The sequence below is a fragment of the Haemaphysalis longicornis genome, unplaced genomic scaffold (assembly GCF_048455015.1).
Source record: "Haemaphysalis longicornis isolate Haplotype H1 unplaced genomic scaffold, Haemaphysalis longicornis Haplotype H1 scaffold_7, whole genome shotgun sequence".
Classification (NCBI taxonomy): domain Eukaryota; kingdom Metazoa; phylum Arthropoda; class Arachnida; order Ixodida; family Ixodidae; genus Haemaphysalis; species Haemaphysalis longicornis.
The window spans coordinates 156,499,675-156,516,725 of record NW_027526422.1 but is presented as its reverse complement, the minus strand read 5'-3'; the positions used below and the strand labels follow the sequence as shown (position 1 = coordinate 156,516,725).

Here is a 17,051-nt window from a genome sequence, read left to right as displayed (position 1 = left end):
TCATCTGGTTGCGCCTCATGCAGTGACCGGCCTCAGTACAGTTAACGTACTGTGGCTGAACTCCAATGCCCATAGCATCTCCGTATTTCCGGCAGCTTTAGACCGGCTGGAGTCCGTTTACCGCATCTCGGCGGTCCTCCGGGGGCCGTACTTCGGCCGTACACGGGTGTCCTGGAACATTCATTCTCCTCTTGTAATATGGTCGGCAACGGTTTGGATATTGCCGCATGTTCGCCAAACGCCTCAGAGCTAAGCGCGTTCCACAGGCGCATGCCGGTGTTGCCGCGACGCGCGAACCATCAATTATACACCCGGCCACCCCTCGCAGGATCACCAAGTGGACTGGACCGCCACGTGCGGGACGGAGGTTGACGAAGACGCTGGGCGCGCGGGTGGTGTGAGACGCTGGGCAGCGAGCAAGGTCACTTTTTTGTTCTCTTGTCTACGGGCCCAAGTGCGCCCCAAATATATCAGTTTGAGTAGGCCTATTCGTCTATGTCTACGTGACAAACTGGTGTAGGTGCGGGGTACTCCTATCCCATGGTTCGAACGCCATCGAAGAGCCGCAACGCGAGCACTTCGAATCCTTTTCTTGTGGAAACTCCCGTTCACCGGGCGCGCCGGCGCCTTCAAAGAGCGTCGCCAGAGTTTGGACTTCTCCAAGAAACCAGAGCTAGGACCGGTGCACCACAAACCCAGTAGCAAGGTATGGCCATCTCCCCCCCCCCCCCCATCAATTTCCAAAACCCTCGCAATCCGAAATCGTTCCATGGCGCACTATTCGAAGACGCGGAAGACTGGCTAGACCAGTTCGAACGAGTAGCTGCCTTTAATCAGTAGGAAGACGCGGCGAAGTGAAGACACGTGTACTTCAGCCTAGAAAATGGTGCCCGCACGTGGTTTGAGAACAATGAACGGAGGTTAAAGACGTGGACGGAATTTCGAAGCGAGTTTTTGCAAGCACATGGAAATAGCGACCGCCGAGAGAACGCCGAGCGCGAGGTGCAATCCATGGTTCAGCTCCCGAATGAAAGAGTGACCATGTACGCGGAAGACATGGAACGCCTCTTCAGAAGGGTTGATTCCGCAATGGCCGAAGAAAAAAAGGTACGAAACCTGATACGTGGGGTAAAGGAACAGCTGTTCGGAGGCCTTGTTCGAAGCCCGCCCAAGACTGTGCGGGAATTTATTACCGAAGCTACTATGATAGAAAGAACGCTACGGCAGCGTGCAAGCCTGCATGAGCGCCAAGCTAATTTCGCGTCGCACTCCGGGGGCTTTGGCAACGCGCTCGAGAACCCTGATGCACTTCGAGAGCTGATTCGCTCAATAGTCAGCGAGGAACTACAAAACCTCCGCGACATCCGCCAACCCTCCATTGGTTCTATTGCTAGCGTCGTTCGTGACGAGGTGCAACACGCCCTGCGAGCGCCTCCTGTCCATGCTGATCCACCAGAGATGGTTCCCGACCCTCTGCATATGAGCTATGCAGACGCTCTCCGGCGTCCTGCTATCGCAGGAGCTCCTTTTGTGTACCCCGGACCCATCATCTCCGTGCAGTCGGCGCACTCCGCAACAGCTCCTTCGCTGTACTCTGTACCCGGACCCCGCATGCCTTTGCAGTCGGCGCAGTCGGCTGCGTACGTTGGGGACCGACGAAGGAAGACGGATTTGTGGCGCACTCCGGATTTGCAGCCTGTCTGCTACCATTGTGGCGAAGCCGGACACTTGTACAGGGAGTGTCGTTACCGACGACTCGGACTGCGGGGCTTTGCCATCGACTCTCCTCGACCGCGTCCTGGCCAAAGACACCAGGCCATTGCAGAGTACATTGCACAAAAGTGCCCCGTACTCTCACTGCAACACCATCAATCAAGGTCGCCGTCTCCACGCCGGGTCTCTCCAAGGCATTCGAGTTATTACGTGCCTATTAGTTGAGCATCGGGTCGATGCTTTCCTTAATTAAGAGGGGAATAATGCCGCATGCTCGCCAAACGCCTCAGAGCTAAGCGCGTCCCACAGGCGCACGCCGGTGTTGCCGCGACGCGCGAACCATCAATTATACACCCGGCCACCCTTCGCATGATCACCAAGTGGACTGGACCGCCCCGTGCGGGACGGAGGTTGACGAAGACGTTGGGCGTGTGGGTTGTGTGAGACGCTGAGCAGCGAGCAAAGTCACTTTTTTGTTCTCTTGTCTACGGGCCCAAGTGTGCCCCAAATAAGTCAGTTTGATTAGGCCTATTCGTCTTTGTCTAAGTGACAATATTATGCCTTATTTGCAGATGTCTGAGGCTCTGTCATGTCTGTGTGACTTCAAGGCTTGTACAGACTATATTAATACGAGCTTTTTCTTGAAATTTATGTTCATTTAACAGAGTTCTTTGTTATCTGTTGTTTTGGATGGTGATTTAACTCCAACCTGTGAGCACTGGGACCTTGTTGGTCTAAGGCACTGCACTCTCGGGATGGGCGTGTCTGATATCCCCTTGTAACTGCTGAGCATGCTGGAATGGCGTTTTCGTGTAGAGTATCCGTTTTCGTATAACTAACTCCTATGAACACCGGATCGTTTTATTGATAGCATTTGCATTGCTTCGGGCTTCTATGTGCTGACGCAAATTTTATATCAAATAGTTGCCTTTCTCGGCTTTAAAGGTTTTAACTATGCATTGATTTATGCTTGGCTGCATGAGCTGATTAACACAAGCAAAGACAAACCACTACACCGCATAACGAAGGCAAAGAGATGCGCAACGCCATTTCTGCTGTTATTGAAATTAATTGGATAATGACATCCCAAGACGTCAGCGATGCCACGTGCCGATTTCCCACTGTTCTTTTGTAAAGCCCCACCAACACCATTTATACTACAGAAATTGTGTTGTAGACCGGCAGAAATCAAGTGAACGTAATAAACCCTTATAATTCGCGAGCAATAGTGACCCACAGTTGCTAATAGATATATATATAGAATACAGAAAGATTTTCCTCAAACGTTTATTGGCGTTTCTTCCAACCACGTGATGCTATTCTATTTTGAACCAGTTGTTCTTCATTACTTTTCTGCAGCCCTTTCGTCGGCACGGGAAATTTCTTCTTCAGCTCGGCCGCCTCCAATTCCATTGTTGCCCCTCACTGCACCAATGGCGGCTGCACTTGGAGTTGCGAGGAAGGCTGTTTAAAGACAAGAAACCGCCATGCAGTTGTAAAAACTATCTACTACAAAGCCACGTTCAAAATGGTAAAGGTAGCCGTGTAGTTCAATTGTATTGACATTCGGCAAAACCCTCAGTAGAGAGCTTGAGTTCACGTATTTTATAGTAAGAATTTATTTTTGGGCACCTTTCTAGGAATTCGACAACGATTGTTACACAAACCACAATAGTCAACTTTTTCACAACCATTGCTTAGTGAAGGCTCTACATCACTAATATTTTAAATAAAACTTGCAGAAAATACAAGAAACACACTTAGTCAGTTTGGCCACTGAAAAAGTGTTTAAGACTGTAGAGCTACGATGCACAAAAGACAAGTGCAGCAATTTGTGAACTACTCTGAGCACTCTGAGCACTTTCAGCGCTTTGCCTTTTTGCATTTTTTTTAGCTAGGCCTTGTTTTTTTTATTATATGTAGGACTGGACACATCAAACTTTCTATGGCCGGTAATAGTTCGAAAAACGACCATATGGGTGGGCGGCCACTGTTGGAATACATGGCGAATAAGTTGAGACATTTTTAGTATACAAAACAAAACTTGCAGCTAACCAGCCAGGTAGAATAACCTTTATTCACCATCACTGCTCTGGTTTAACGTAACTTCCCCTTTGTAGTGTTTTTTCTAATTTGCGCATAAATTTAGAGTGCCTTCATTTTGAGCGATGGTCTAGGTTCTGAAAAAATGCCTCCTTTAAAAAGTTTAAGTAATAGGAGTGGAGGTTGCTGTTAATTCTTTGTAAAATATGGCCTCCCTCTGAAAAAAAAAATGTCGTTTTAAACAAGTTCACAGCTTAAAACAAACGCGGTACAAATTTTCTGCTACCGGTCTGCATAATATTTGGACAGAGAAAAATGCGCTTAATGAATTCGTTCGTAGAGGCGGCCGACTAGTGATATTGGCATAGTCTGCTCTACTTGTAAAAGAAATGATAGCGACACAAAAATTTCGAATTGAACTAAATGGCAAAGAAGTGATTTTCACATTAAATCTTAAAACATAAGGATCTTTACCGAGGATGACAGCGAAGAGAAGCAGAATCGGTAGTCCAAAAACACGAAGCATGGTGCGTCTTCTGTTGAATAAAAACAGGTAGAATGCACAGTTTTATTATGAGGTGGAATACACAGACTCGGAATACACATAATCACCTTGCTGTCACATGTTCACTGAGTATGCTACGCAAAGTTATTCTGCTGCTATACAAGGTGTCCCAGCTATCTTGCACCAAGATTTATAAAACGAGTAATGGCGTAACCCGAAGAAAACCTAGTGCGTAATGTTTGCAGTACTGTGCAGAAGCAGGCAGCATTTTTATGTGACTTAACCAATTCTTTATAATTATTATCTAAGTCGAGAAGTCCTGTCCTAATCACTGAAGTGTCATTGAGGTAATTCTTGAGTTAGATATTTCATTACAAATAATTATTCTCAATAAAAAAAAAATACTGTTCGCTTCTCAACAGTACTGCAAACACTATGCGCTAAGTTTTGTTCGAGTATCGCCATTGCACGTTTTTTTAAAGCTTGGTGTATGATAGTAGGGACATCCTCTATATATTCAGTAGCGATATACATATCCTTCAAATATTCCACTTAACGGTAAAAATTCCACTAAGGCAATTTCAACCACGAGAAAAAAAATCGCACACCCGATAGTCTTGCAGCAACTACTTGTAACACTCCACTCACCAAAACAAAATTGCTCTGCTAGCCCAAGCCAAATATTTCTCGAATTGTAGGTACAGATGGAGCCCGGCGCCAGACATTATATACTGCTGCCCTACTGTCAACAGCGATCATGCCAATGACGAAAGATTGGCACAGGTGCAATTAAAAAAGTGCAGTGACTGCCAGGAAATAAACATAGTAAGCCTTAGGTATAGGTATTGCAGTGGAAAGGGCAATGCTTATCTATAATATTTTATTGGAATGAGCAGAATCATAGCATAGAGAAAAGTACCTGCATCTACGTCGTGCAGGCACCACAAAATGTTGGCTTTTGTTCATTGAGTGACCTCGTCCGGTGAACACAATACGACCCCAGCATGTGTTACAAATTGACTTCGCGGAAAAATAGGCGGGATGAGAGAACCGTCGGTTAGAATGTAACTGACAAAACAGCTGTTGCCATCCCTGGATCGAGGGCGAACGCCATTGACGCATGTTTTTAATTACCCGAATGCTGTTTTCGGGCTCATTGACCGAGCAAGAGCCGAAACACAATCTGAAATTGCGGCAGTCACGTTGCCCTGATGAATAATGTCACTTATGAAAAGTAAAAAAAAAATAAAGCTTGCTAGTTGCCAATCCCCTTCCCCCTAATCGTACTCAAGGAATCATTTTTGGCAGGAATATGTTCTCAAAAAAATGCTGTTTTGTACATAAATTAGACATGGCAAGGCACAAAAGAAATCTATGAATATACCTATTTTCCTTTAAAATAAATGTAGCTTTGGTCAAATAAACCACGCATAAAAATACCTTCCTCACAATGACAAATGAATAACTATTGTCTCGACCCAGAATAACAGCCATGCCGTACTTCGGAGTAAAAGGAAAATGTTTGATGCATAATCATCTAACCTTAGAGAGGCTTAAAGTGGCCTGTATTATTTTATTTTCCGTGTCTTAGTTTTAATGACAGTGAAAGAAATAAAAGTTCGGTCGAAATGTTGACTTTTTCAGTGAACGTCTGTGTACGTAAGGATTGCGATAATAACTACTACGGGTAATGAGTGGAGTAGTAAACACAGTCCGGACGCGTGTGTCAATCATGTTTGTCCTGAAAAATTTGGCTTGTATTTAAGCGGTGCGTCCTTGATGAATCAGATAGGCTGCAACACATTTACATGGCTGCAGCATTTTAAGAATAATTTTGAACGTCATCCGCGCTGCGTGCTTACGCTACCGCCCTAATATTTTTCCGTGTAGCAAAGGAAGGGGTCGCAGGATGATGTCGCTGATGCGCTACGAGGCACCCCGCAGAAGTCAGTTTTAGACGCGGAAGTTCGGGCAGTCGTGGCCACCGTGGAAGCTTGGGCACACTGAGTTACGCTGCTCAGCAGAAAAATCGCCAGCAGACGGGTTTTGCCGTAACGATGTTGAGCACAACCGACACAAGGCGCTGAACCTATGAGCAACAGCTGTGTTTATCTTATACATGTTAGCTGAGAATTTTCTCCTTGCGCGTTGTATTTCGCATGCAGATGATGCAGCGTATACATTTGCTTTCCACAGTTTTGTACCCCAAAAGTTTAGGAACGTTTTTACTCATTACGTTCATTATTGTGGAATGGCTGGACACAGGTTTGGCAGAAAGGCATGTGACGAGTTATGTCGTTTTTTAACTTTGCTAAACACAAGGCAGGATGGGCTTAGGTATGCCGGAATGGGTCATGACGGCCAGAGAAGTGTATTCCTGTCGAAATTGCTGCCACCGGTCGAAAACAAGCTACCCAAGGAAATCGTTGCTTGCAATATCATGGGCTCTCCCCTTACCCACGTAGGTGGCGGGATGACTGCGATTTGTTTGTAGGGACCGGCCACTTCGCAAAATGGTCCATCACGACATGGATTATCTTTCAGGGGTCATATTGGAGGCTTGCGAAGACTGGTTGGAGAAAGTGGAATAGTTCATGTTGCTTAACCGCTGAGGCGACGACGAGGCTCGCAGACATGTGCTCTTTTACTTTGAAGATCCAGCACAATTTTGTAGAAAAACGTAGCTTGCTCCCAAGAGTACTATCAAGGTTTTAATCATCACCCCTAATGACCAACGGTTATCTTGCTTTCGGACAACATGCCCAGCCCACGTCCATTTATTCTTAATTTCTAGTAATATGTCCATAACACGAGTATGTTCCCTGATCCACTCCGCTCTTTTCTTCTACCTTAGTGCTACACTTATCATTTTCCGTTTCATTGCTCGCTGAATCATCCTCAATTTAGATTGAACCCTCTTAGTGAGCCTCAAGTTTCTGCCCCGTAGGTGAGTACTGGTAAGATGCAGCTGTCATAAACTTTCGCCTTAATGGACAATGGCAGGATGCCGCTCATTATCTGAGAATACCTGCCGGTTGCGCACCACCCAATTCTTATCCTTTTAGTCATCTTCGCCTCATGGTTGAGATCTGGGGTCACAGATTGGCCTAAGTAGATATATTCGTTTACAACTTCTACGGCCTCATCACCTATCTCAAATAACTGTGCTGTCCCGAGGTTATCGATCATTACATTTGTTTTCTTCATAGTAATTTTCAGGCCCACGATTCTACTCTGTTTATCCAGTGCGGTAAGCACCCTTTGCAATTAATCTCCCGAGTTACTTAACAAGGCAATATCATCAGCAAATCTTAGGTTACTGAGGTATTCTCCATTAATAGTTACTCCCACCTGTTTCCCATCTAATGTTCAGAATAGTTCTTGTAAAGACACTGTGAATAACATTGGAAAGATTGTGTTTTCTGGTCTGACACCCTTCCTTATAGGTATTGTACTGCTCCCTTTACAGAGCATGATGGTAGCTGTGGACCAAATGTAAATATCCTCTACCATTTTTACATAATCCTAGTCTACACCATGGTCCCGTAAGTCCTAAATTACGGCTCAGGTTTCGACTTAGTCAAGGTTTAATTACGCAATTTTAATTGCATTCAATACAGTTAAGCAGAAAGAGCGGGTGGCAGTCTTGTTGGACAAGCGTACGCAACACCCTAACGAAAGTGTTGTGTTTGGAAAGAGGTGAAGAGACTGTTCCGGCGAGCTGCAATTGAAATGGCATTCCAAAAGTTAGGCATTCCAATGCGTGGAGTGAAAAAAAAACGTTTGCTGGGCTTGCCCGTTTTGCGCGCCACACCGTCTTCGAATTCGTGGACGCTGCTAGCCCGTTTGAGAAGGTCCTTAAAGCGCGTGCTACGCAGTATGAAAGTTTATTGCTTGCAGTGGTGGATGCGAAAGCACGCACGGAATGCGCATTTGTGTTGATACACTAAGAGAGGCCACCCGCGCAGTAGTCCGGAAGGGCAAAGGAAGTTCTTCCCAACGACGTCTCTGGTTGCTCCTCTCACGGCAGCCATTAGAGAAGTAATGCAGCCGCAGGACTGGGAACCTCCTGACGCCAGAAACTCCCTGCGAGTCCGAAGCCAAGGCCCATGCGGCTGCGGTTTGTCGCCCTCGCCCGCTTGAACTTCAGCACCAGGAGGCTCCGTGCTTCCATCAAATGTCAGCTACGCTTGAACATGCGGTGACCACCCCAACTTTTGGAAAACCTACTTTCGGTGAAAACCCCGTCGTGGTTCGCTATGCTGCTATTGAGCAGCACCCGGCCACAACCAATCTCGCTGTCCATAAAATAAGCACGGTGTAGGGGAGTTCTCTGTCGATGCACAACACCCCCTTCGCGACCATCGCCCTTCCGAGATCTACAAAAATATGTGAAACTCCAACAGAGGTCGAGTGCGCTTCCACCTTTTACCATTCCTCTTGCCATAGCGATCGCCACGCCGTCGCAGCAACACTGTCTTCTCTTAGACGTGCGCTCTATGGCGGCTCGCGTTTGTGTCCCCGTGCTACATCGGCATGCGTGGTATAGGCTTTGGACTTTTCATTGTTGATCACCGTTGCCCTCCGTTGCTGCTTCCTTTCTTTCAGGTTGGATGGTCTACCCCTTCAATCCGAGGCTGTTGGACATTGGGTAGTCTGTAAAGGGTTACTCGGCAAACGCCGCATACCTAGAGGCGTCTCTGGCTTTACGCATTTTGCTATGATGCTCTACCAACGTTAGTGGCTACTGCCAGTTGATGCTGTTATTGACATGTCTAGGCTTACCTGTTTCTGTCTGGCAGGTTTTTCTAAAGTTCAAAATCTCTCTGCCGCTCCGGTACTACAATCACTTCCATCAAAGTGTTTTCTTTTTACTCAAACTGTTCAACCGCATTAAGTATGCTCAAGATTGTTATTCGCACAACTTTGCCTATATAAACGTGTGGTTCAAGTGTTCCTTTACTTTTCGCCAGACTGCGGATGCGATTGACAGACAGTCAGAAAAACAGAAAGACAAAGAGACAGACAGAAAGACAGAGAGACAGGCAGACAGACAGACAGACAGACAGACCTAAATTTCCCCATTTACCGAGCCCATGAAAGAATAACGTTTCTAAACACTGTCGGTACAACAATATCAGGGTTTGGTTGTGAATAAACAACAAGATGGCGCACACGTGACAGGCAACGCACCAGAGACCACGCGGGTCTCAAGAGAAGCCGCAAACATTTATGAAAGGGCTGAAGAAACTGGATACAAGGAGAACGCGCCAAAAAAGACGACACTAAACACACTCTTTAAAAAAAGGGAAAAAAAAGAAATAATCCCGGGAGAAACAACCCCAGTTCTAGAAGAGGCTAAATGTCACGAAGGCAAAAAAGACCTGCTTCACAGTTCTACATGTGCTCCGTCAGGCGCATCTATGGTAGAAACGTTGACTTCACGGACGACATCCCCAGAAGGGGTGCCTGGTGCTCTTAAGGTAGTTCGGATCTTCTTTCGCCACAGCCTTGACTGGCTCGAACGGAAGGCCCACCAGACCCCGTGGTGTCCCGGAAAACCTGGGGCCAGTCGAGGCTCCCCCGCACCTTGCATGGGTGCCTCGACATGCTGGAGGAGCGGTTGGTCTTCTTGAGGATGTGCTGCGCCCCGGTGGTGCGAATGATGGCCAGGATATCCGTCCCAAATATCGAGTGCCTAGACATTATCGATTACACACCTTACTGTGCGGGCTTCGCTGTGCCGGCAGAGTTGGCGAAGTATGCTGCTCTATAGTCATCCCCCTGGGGTGATTGTCGCCTTTCTGAGGGCACCCGATCTCCAGCCTGTCTTGCGTTCCCTATCCCAACGTCTCCCTCTTTGCACACACTCCTAGCACGCACTTCCATTCTGTCACATACCCGCGTTTAGGTTATTTGTGGGGGGTGGGTACCAGTGAAAGGGGTTACACTCTTAACTTTTTTTCCTTCCATATACTCCCTAGAGGTTCTTTTTCTCTTGTCCTCTAGTGGTCCTCCTTGTAGGAGTTTTTTTACTACATGAAACAGGGAGGTTTTGTTTACCTCCTCAAAAACAGGGCGTTTTTAGGTGATAGAAAAGAGGTATTTAGGGATTGTTAAGAAATGTTTTTGAGAATTTAAGGAGATCAAAATGAAGTATTCATTCCTTTCGAAGGTAGTTTTTAAGTGATCTTTATGAAATGTTTAGGCAGTTGAATAGGAGCCTATTATCGCTCGCTCGGGAAGTACTTATGTTATTTTAGGGGCGTTTTTAGGAGGTTCAAGGGAAGCATATATTTCTTTTGAAAGGAGTTTTACGGAAGTTTCGGTGGTTTTGTAGGCCTTCCGAAAGGAGGTTTTCAAGGCCACAAGGGATAATTTCTAGTTCCCTGCGGGAGTACTGATTTCACACGGTTTTTCTCAGTGTCAGGTTTATTTCAAACAAATTTTCCCATAAAAGATTACATGGTACATGGTGTACGCAAGGAGGTTTCGAAATAAAAAATTAGGGCGACCTCCTATAAGAAAGCACAAATGGTTCATTGCAAAACCCCTCGCCAGTCAGAAATGAAAGACAGCAATACAATACTCGTTGAACAAACCGTAGAAACAATATTACTACAAGAACTGGAAATTCGCGAAAAACAAAGATAAGCACAAACACAGCCGCATGGTAAGTGAAATCATTATATAATACTTGCGCAACGAGAACGCGTCATACCTTATGAGAATTTTATCAGTACGCATCAGTACCCAGTACGCAAAGTAAAAAAAAATGGTTGCAGTTGTTTACAACAACAAACAATCTTTCAATTAGTGGTGAAATGAGCGAGAGCTGTGTGCTAGTTGAAAAACTGTAGAAACAATATTACTACAAGAACTGTAAATATGCGAAAAACACATAGGCACAAACACAACCGCATGTTAAGTGAAATCATTATATAATACTTGAGGATCGAAAACGAGTCAGCAATTATCAGAACTTATCACTACGCATCAGTACTCTTTACACAAAGTGAAAAAAATGGTTGCAGTGGTTTACAACAACAACAAAAAATTTCAATTGGTGGTGAAATGAGCGAGAGCTGTGTAACGATTTCATATTGAAAGGTAACGAGAATTTTGTAGATGGTAAAGGCACAAGAGATAAATGATGTAAGAGACAGACAGCAATGAGATGGCTATGGATAAATGAGTAATATAAAGAACGAAAAATGTGCTGCGGAAAATACCAGTGCGTTTTGTTAAAGACACAAATGCGCCAAGAAAAGTGACCGAGTCTGATAGTTTAATTTCAAGGATATATAGAACAGAATGGGTGGTATCGCGACAGCTTCTTTAGAGTGAGAAAAAAAAGCCAGTAAATTCGTGTTTTCGGATATTTTTCGTTGATTCATTTGGCACGAGTTGCCAACATTATTTAGATATTTCTTTCAAGTTATATTAGTTCGTTAATACATATTGCTTCACTAAAAGATAGCTGTATTATCAGCATACAGAAGGGCCCATCAAAGATAAAAAAAGAAAAAAGAAAAAGTCACAAACATAATACGCAATTCTTTTTGACTACTATCCATTGATTACAGGATTGAAAACAAATAAAATTTTAGTGAGCGATATTGAGGCGATAAAAATTAATTAGTTTTAAATCCTTCACACATGGTTTGGTGCTGGCAAGGTCCAAAAAGGCAGGTTCCACAAACGTTAGAGCTTTCTGTGCCTTCTTGGGATGTTGAGTGTTGAAAACCCAGAACGATGCAAACAGACTACACAGTCCTCCCATTCCAGTGATGCAGTCAAGACACGCTGGCCATTGATGTGGAGGCTAACTTCCCCTTTCACGGAATGCAGGCATGGAGTCAAAGAAATATCTGCCTGAAAAAGCAAAAAAGAAAAAAAATGCCCCACACGTAAAATACAAAACAGACACTATGGGGAAATGAACTTAATAATTCGGTACAGTAATAAAATTGTTAGGCCAGGTTCCCTGCGAATTTCATTACTTAAATTCGGAATGCAAACGCTTCATAAAACCAAGTGCCAGTACATTAACCATCGTGGCTTTTGTAGCAATAAAAAAGACATGACTTCCGCATAATATACTCCAGCAGAACTTTTAATGACAGTGAAGTTAAAATGGAAGTCTCTCTAGGTTGATAGATTAGCTCACAGAGAACACTATTATACCCCTCTTAAAGATGGGTTTTTTAAAGAAGTTTGAAACTAGCAAAAACACGGTTTCAACGGAAGGGCTTAAATGGTTCGACGTGCGCAAGTTCTTGGCTGCCGCTCGATGGTCCATACTTGGGGATGGCAGTACCGCTTTCCCAGGGAGCATGCGTGCTACGCACGAGAAAATCGTTGGACGTCAACACTTGCGGGGCCTCAAAAGGCCAATGTTTTTCTTCCATGAAGTAAAAACTGATCACGGGTCCAATGGAGTAACATTTTGCTTAGAAACATTTTGCGAATGGGAAATGACAGGGGAGTTTGGGAAAGCACGAGCGATTTGAACGAAACAGACCAAAGTCCTTGGTACGTGGTAATGTTGTATTCATTTACTTCTATACTGCTATAAATCACCGTTGCTCGACTTGCTTCCGGTTTATTCTGATGCAAACAGCAACTGTAGTCGTGTTTGCGTCACGTTTGATGAGCATTTGAACAGCGATTTCTCAGCACTTGAGACATCTTGGCACTAAATCACTGCTGAAATGGCTGTGGGGAGGTCCGACTTTCGTTTGAAACCACCTTGCTGGTTGCCTTTAGTGACCCTTTAAACACAACAAGTTACGCTTATGCCTCATCACTGCAACCGATTGTTCCTCCGTGCGGTGCAACGTGTGTTACTGTTTTTTATTTATTTATTTAAGTACCTACATTCGCCCGAGGGCATTACAGTAGGGGGGCATTCCCACAAGGCATAAATAATTGCGCTTAACAGTTTGAAAAGCTATAGTCGGAAAAAGTTTACAAAGAAGTAATTAAAATGTACAAGCAAACAACAATATGAAAAACAATTAGGCATAAGCACCACAGTTAACAATTGCACGATATGTGGTAAGGACTGCTAGCAAGGCATGAAAGACGACATAAAAAGTCACAAAACATGGCTTAAAACAGGGCATATACAAGACAGATGTTTAAAACATTGCAAGAAGGGAAAAGCACCAACGCAGTACTATTCACTGAGTAAATGCTGGGTTAACAATTAAAAACTTTATCGTCGCTTATCATCCCCATGACGTGTTGCGGAAGGTGATTCCAATGCTTGATGGAACGGGGAAAGAAAGAATTCATAAAAATTGAGGTGCGCGCAGCTACTTCTCTTATCTTAAATTGGTTATCTCGCCGAGTAGATACGTAGTTTGGTGGTAGTAAATATAGATTCCTGGTAACGGCATTGCGCTGAAGGTATACATCACGAAGGAAACAAATGCGAAAACGTGTCCGACGCAAAGAAAGGTTAGGCCAACCAAGCGAGTTCTTTATTTGAGTAATACTTGTAGGAAACTGGTAATTATGAGTTACAAAACGAGCAGCACGATTCTGAATTGATTCTAGGCGGTCGATGTGTCCAGTAATGTGTCCAGTTTGAAAGTACAGTAATATACAGTCGGTTTCACGGCCACGGTCGTAAGATTGCAACACGTCATAGGAAAATTCTATCAGCTGAGTGGAGTAAGAATGCTCTACCCTAAAGCCGTGCTGATAATCTACAAAAAAGGTATTATTTTGAAGGTGACGAAAAATGCTCGAATACAATACGTGCTCCATAATTTTGCAGCATACGCTTGTCAAGTATTTTCAACGTGAAACGAGTCGTTTCTGTGATTTGTAGAACTGATTCTGCTATTAAATACTGCAATGACAACAAACTATGCAAGAAAAAAATTGGACGCGTATCTGCTCCTTTCTTTCCAAATGTCGTCAAAAGACGATAGTCTTCGCAGACATTTGCCAAGGAAATATCCCCTTTGCTTTCCCGCTCACCTCTCATGTTGTTCCTGTACCGTCGCGCTCATCCCAAGGTAAACACAGTAAAGGTTTGTGCAAGGCGATTTGAATTTACCGTGTTCCACTGCTACAGTCCGGGTTCCTCGATGCCAGCGCTGCAGTACGGCGGAGACGCGCGAGAATGGAGGCGGCGGACTAGAAGGTGTATAGAGCCGCTTGAGTGTGCTCCACGGGCATTCCAAATAGAACGAGGAACCTAGCTAGTGTAACCTAACCTTTCGTTGCTGTTGCCGCGTGATTTTTCATATGCCACCAGGAGGCGGCAGTTTTCTGCAGTAGATGTAAAATATCATTTGCTATCGAAAAACCAAGCATCCATGACTTTTTCAATAAAGGAACACTGTAAATATCTCTTTTGTACTAATTTTCTGTCTTATATTTGCGTAAAGTCTTGTTCTTGTTCAACAAAGTTGCCAAGTATGAACATATAAAGCGGGCTTACACGTTTACATGTGGCTGTGATTATATAAGACTATTGCGCAATATCAATCTTACTTTGGCCAGGTGGCTGAATGGAGTCACACATAGACAGACGGACAGATAGACAAACAGACATACAGACAGACCGACAGACCGAAATTTCTGGGTATACGTAGCCCAAGAAAGACTATCGTCTTTAAAAATCCCGCCATCTCCACGAAGTGAATGATGATGACAGGGGCGAAGCTAAAATGCTTCCCAGCAGACAATCTGACGCATTAAGTGCAAGCTGATTTCGTAGTGTGTGCATTGATACTAGGATATGGCCCACAGGCAGAATGATGCGCTGCGCGAGATTTTGCGTGCCTAAAATGACACGCAACTCATTTTTATGGAGTATGGGATCTACATTTGAAATGAAAGTATTTGAATTGAAACATGTTAGACTGTAACGGTTTTCCTGATTGGTACCGAGAACATTTAAGAGTGGAAAGAGAACAGCAAGTTGGTTTCAAATGAAACAGACCTTCCCATAGCCATTTTAGTGTTAATGTGCTGCCGAAGGAAGCTTTCATTGCTAACAAATCTTAATTTAAACAATGCATTTCCTTCATTTCCTTCGCAGCAGTTTCATGATGCAGCTCCTGTTTGCATTATAATAAACGGGATGTGAAGCAGGCAGCTGTGATGTATGGTGGTAAAGGAGCCACTGAATTCAACGTTAGCATGTACCAAGAGGTTTGGTCACTTTCAGCTAAACCAGTCGTGATTTCCCAAGCTCCGACGTCCTTGGCTCCTCTGTACAATTACAAAAAAAATTTTAAAGGAACCCGTGATCTTCATTATTGACGCTTTGTTAAAGAAAAACATATTGCCGTTTTGAGGCCTCATGAATGTTGAAACCGATCTAACAGTGGCCCCCACACAAAGCCTCTCGCAGCCACACAGCCATCCTTAACTTGGGTACGAGTAGAGGCGCATTGATGACCCGTCTCAGTAGCCATCTCAGCTTAAAATGTAACCACAGAATTTGTTGAATCCTTTTTCCAAGCACAAACGTTTCTATTGTACAGTATTTTCGCAACGTGTCGAATGTACCAATGCAACCTGATAATCACAGACAGGCGACTTGCCCCTAGGAGAGGATCAGAAGGAGTAAGATCGCTATGCTTTAAGATAGATAGTGACAGGTAGTCTTTGTTTCCCTCATTAGTTTCATGAGAATCAGAATTACTACCATGATTATGATCGCTCAGTGGCTGATGAGCAGACGGCTGATGAGAAGTGGCTGATGACGATGAATATGACTATCCTTGGTATCTCTCGACATGCAGGATGGCAGTTCTTATTTATCTGGATGAAAACTCATGACACCTCTTCAGCAACGAAATCCCTTTCCTAGCAAACGACTGTTATTTTGAGCCATTATTGAGTGGCCAGTGAGCAATCTCCAGCTGAAGCCCAGAATCTATGGTTCTGTTACTGTTGTTTGTGCTACACCTGTATGAAATGGATGATTGCCTTTTTGTTCAGCCTAGTTATTGGCCATGCTTTAGCCATTTGGAATAATCATTGTCAACTGCCAATCACGTTCGTCGCAGCAGCAAGGCAAATCCGTCTACCAGTTATGCTAAATTTAGCTAACAGCATCCTTTTAACGTCTAATATCTCTCTGTTGCGCTTGGTTGTTTACGCCTTGGATCAACTGTAACCTAAAATTTATCTCGGTCAAAATGGCCTCGAATGAATCACCAAGTCGACAATGAATGCCAGCAAGGCCCCAATCCCTTCCCCTGCAAATGTTTTGAAAGGCAGCTATGTAATAAGACAGAACTTCATCACAATGTTCCGCTTGCAATCGTTCCATGTTATGTACAGTAAAAAACAAAAAAAGTGGCTTGTCATATTTTGAAAAAGCATGGCATCATCAATTCCACGTTCAAAACTGTACTCCGTATTGATCTATAATAAAATATCAAACAAGCATGTACCTATTGCAGTGCTTGCTTCTAATACCTTTGAATACAAAGATAGCAGTTTTACTGCTCCTGAAAAGTTTTAAAGTTCTTAAAAAGCCACAACGAACCTTCTAAGGAGCAAGCTATTCGGCAGGCAAGTGAAAATATGTAAGTATCTTTTGTGACGCTTGAGTAAGGGACTGGGAACGTTCTCCTACTAAGCCTGTAGTGCTGAGAGATCTCACGGAATGTAGTGAGTGGGATAAGCTCTACCGTACTCTCCACGGCGTGGTTGGTCAGTGCGCCGGCCGGTTGTTGAGCAAATTCCTTGCCCTCCATGGAGGCGTAGGCAGGCGTGAACACAATTTGAATAATTCTGGTTGAGCCATAGACTT

General features: G+C 44.3%; 1 long non-coding RNA gene across 1 annotated transcript; it reads right to left on the bottom strand.

Annotated features, from left to right (window-relative positions):
• Positions 1-2,986: 2,986 nt before the first annotated feature.
• On the bottom strand, positions 2,987-5,036 carry LOC144147158 (uncharacterized). Its single transcript, XR_013317836.1, has 3 exons — positions 4,910-5,036; positions 4,231-4,292; positions 2,987-3,177 (listed from the first exon to the last, which is right to left on the bottom strand). It is a non-coding gene; the product is annotated as an uncharacterized LOC144147158 (long non-coding RNA).
• Between the last annotated feature and the right edge of the window lie 12,015 nt (positions 5,037-17,051).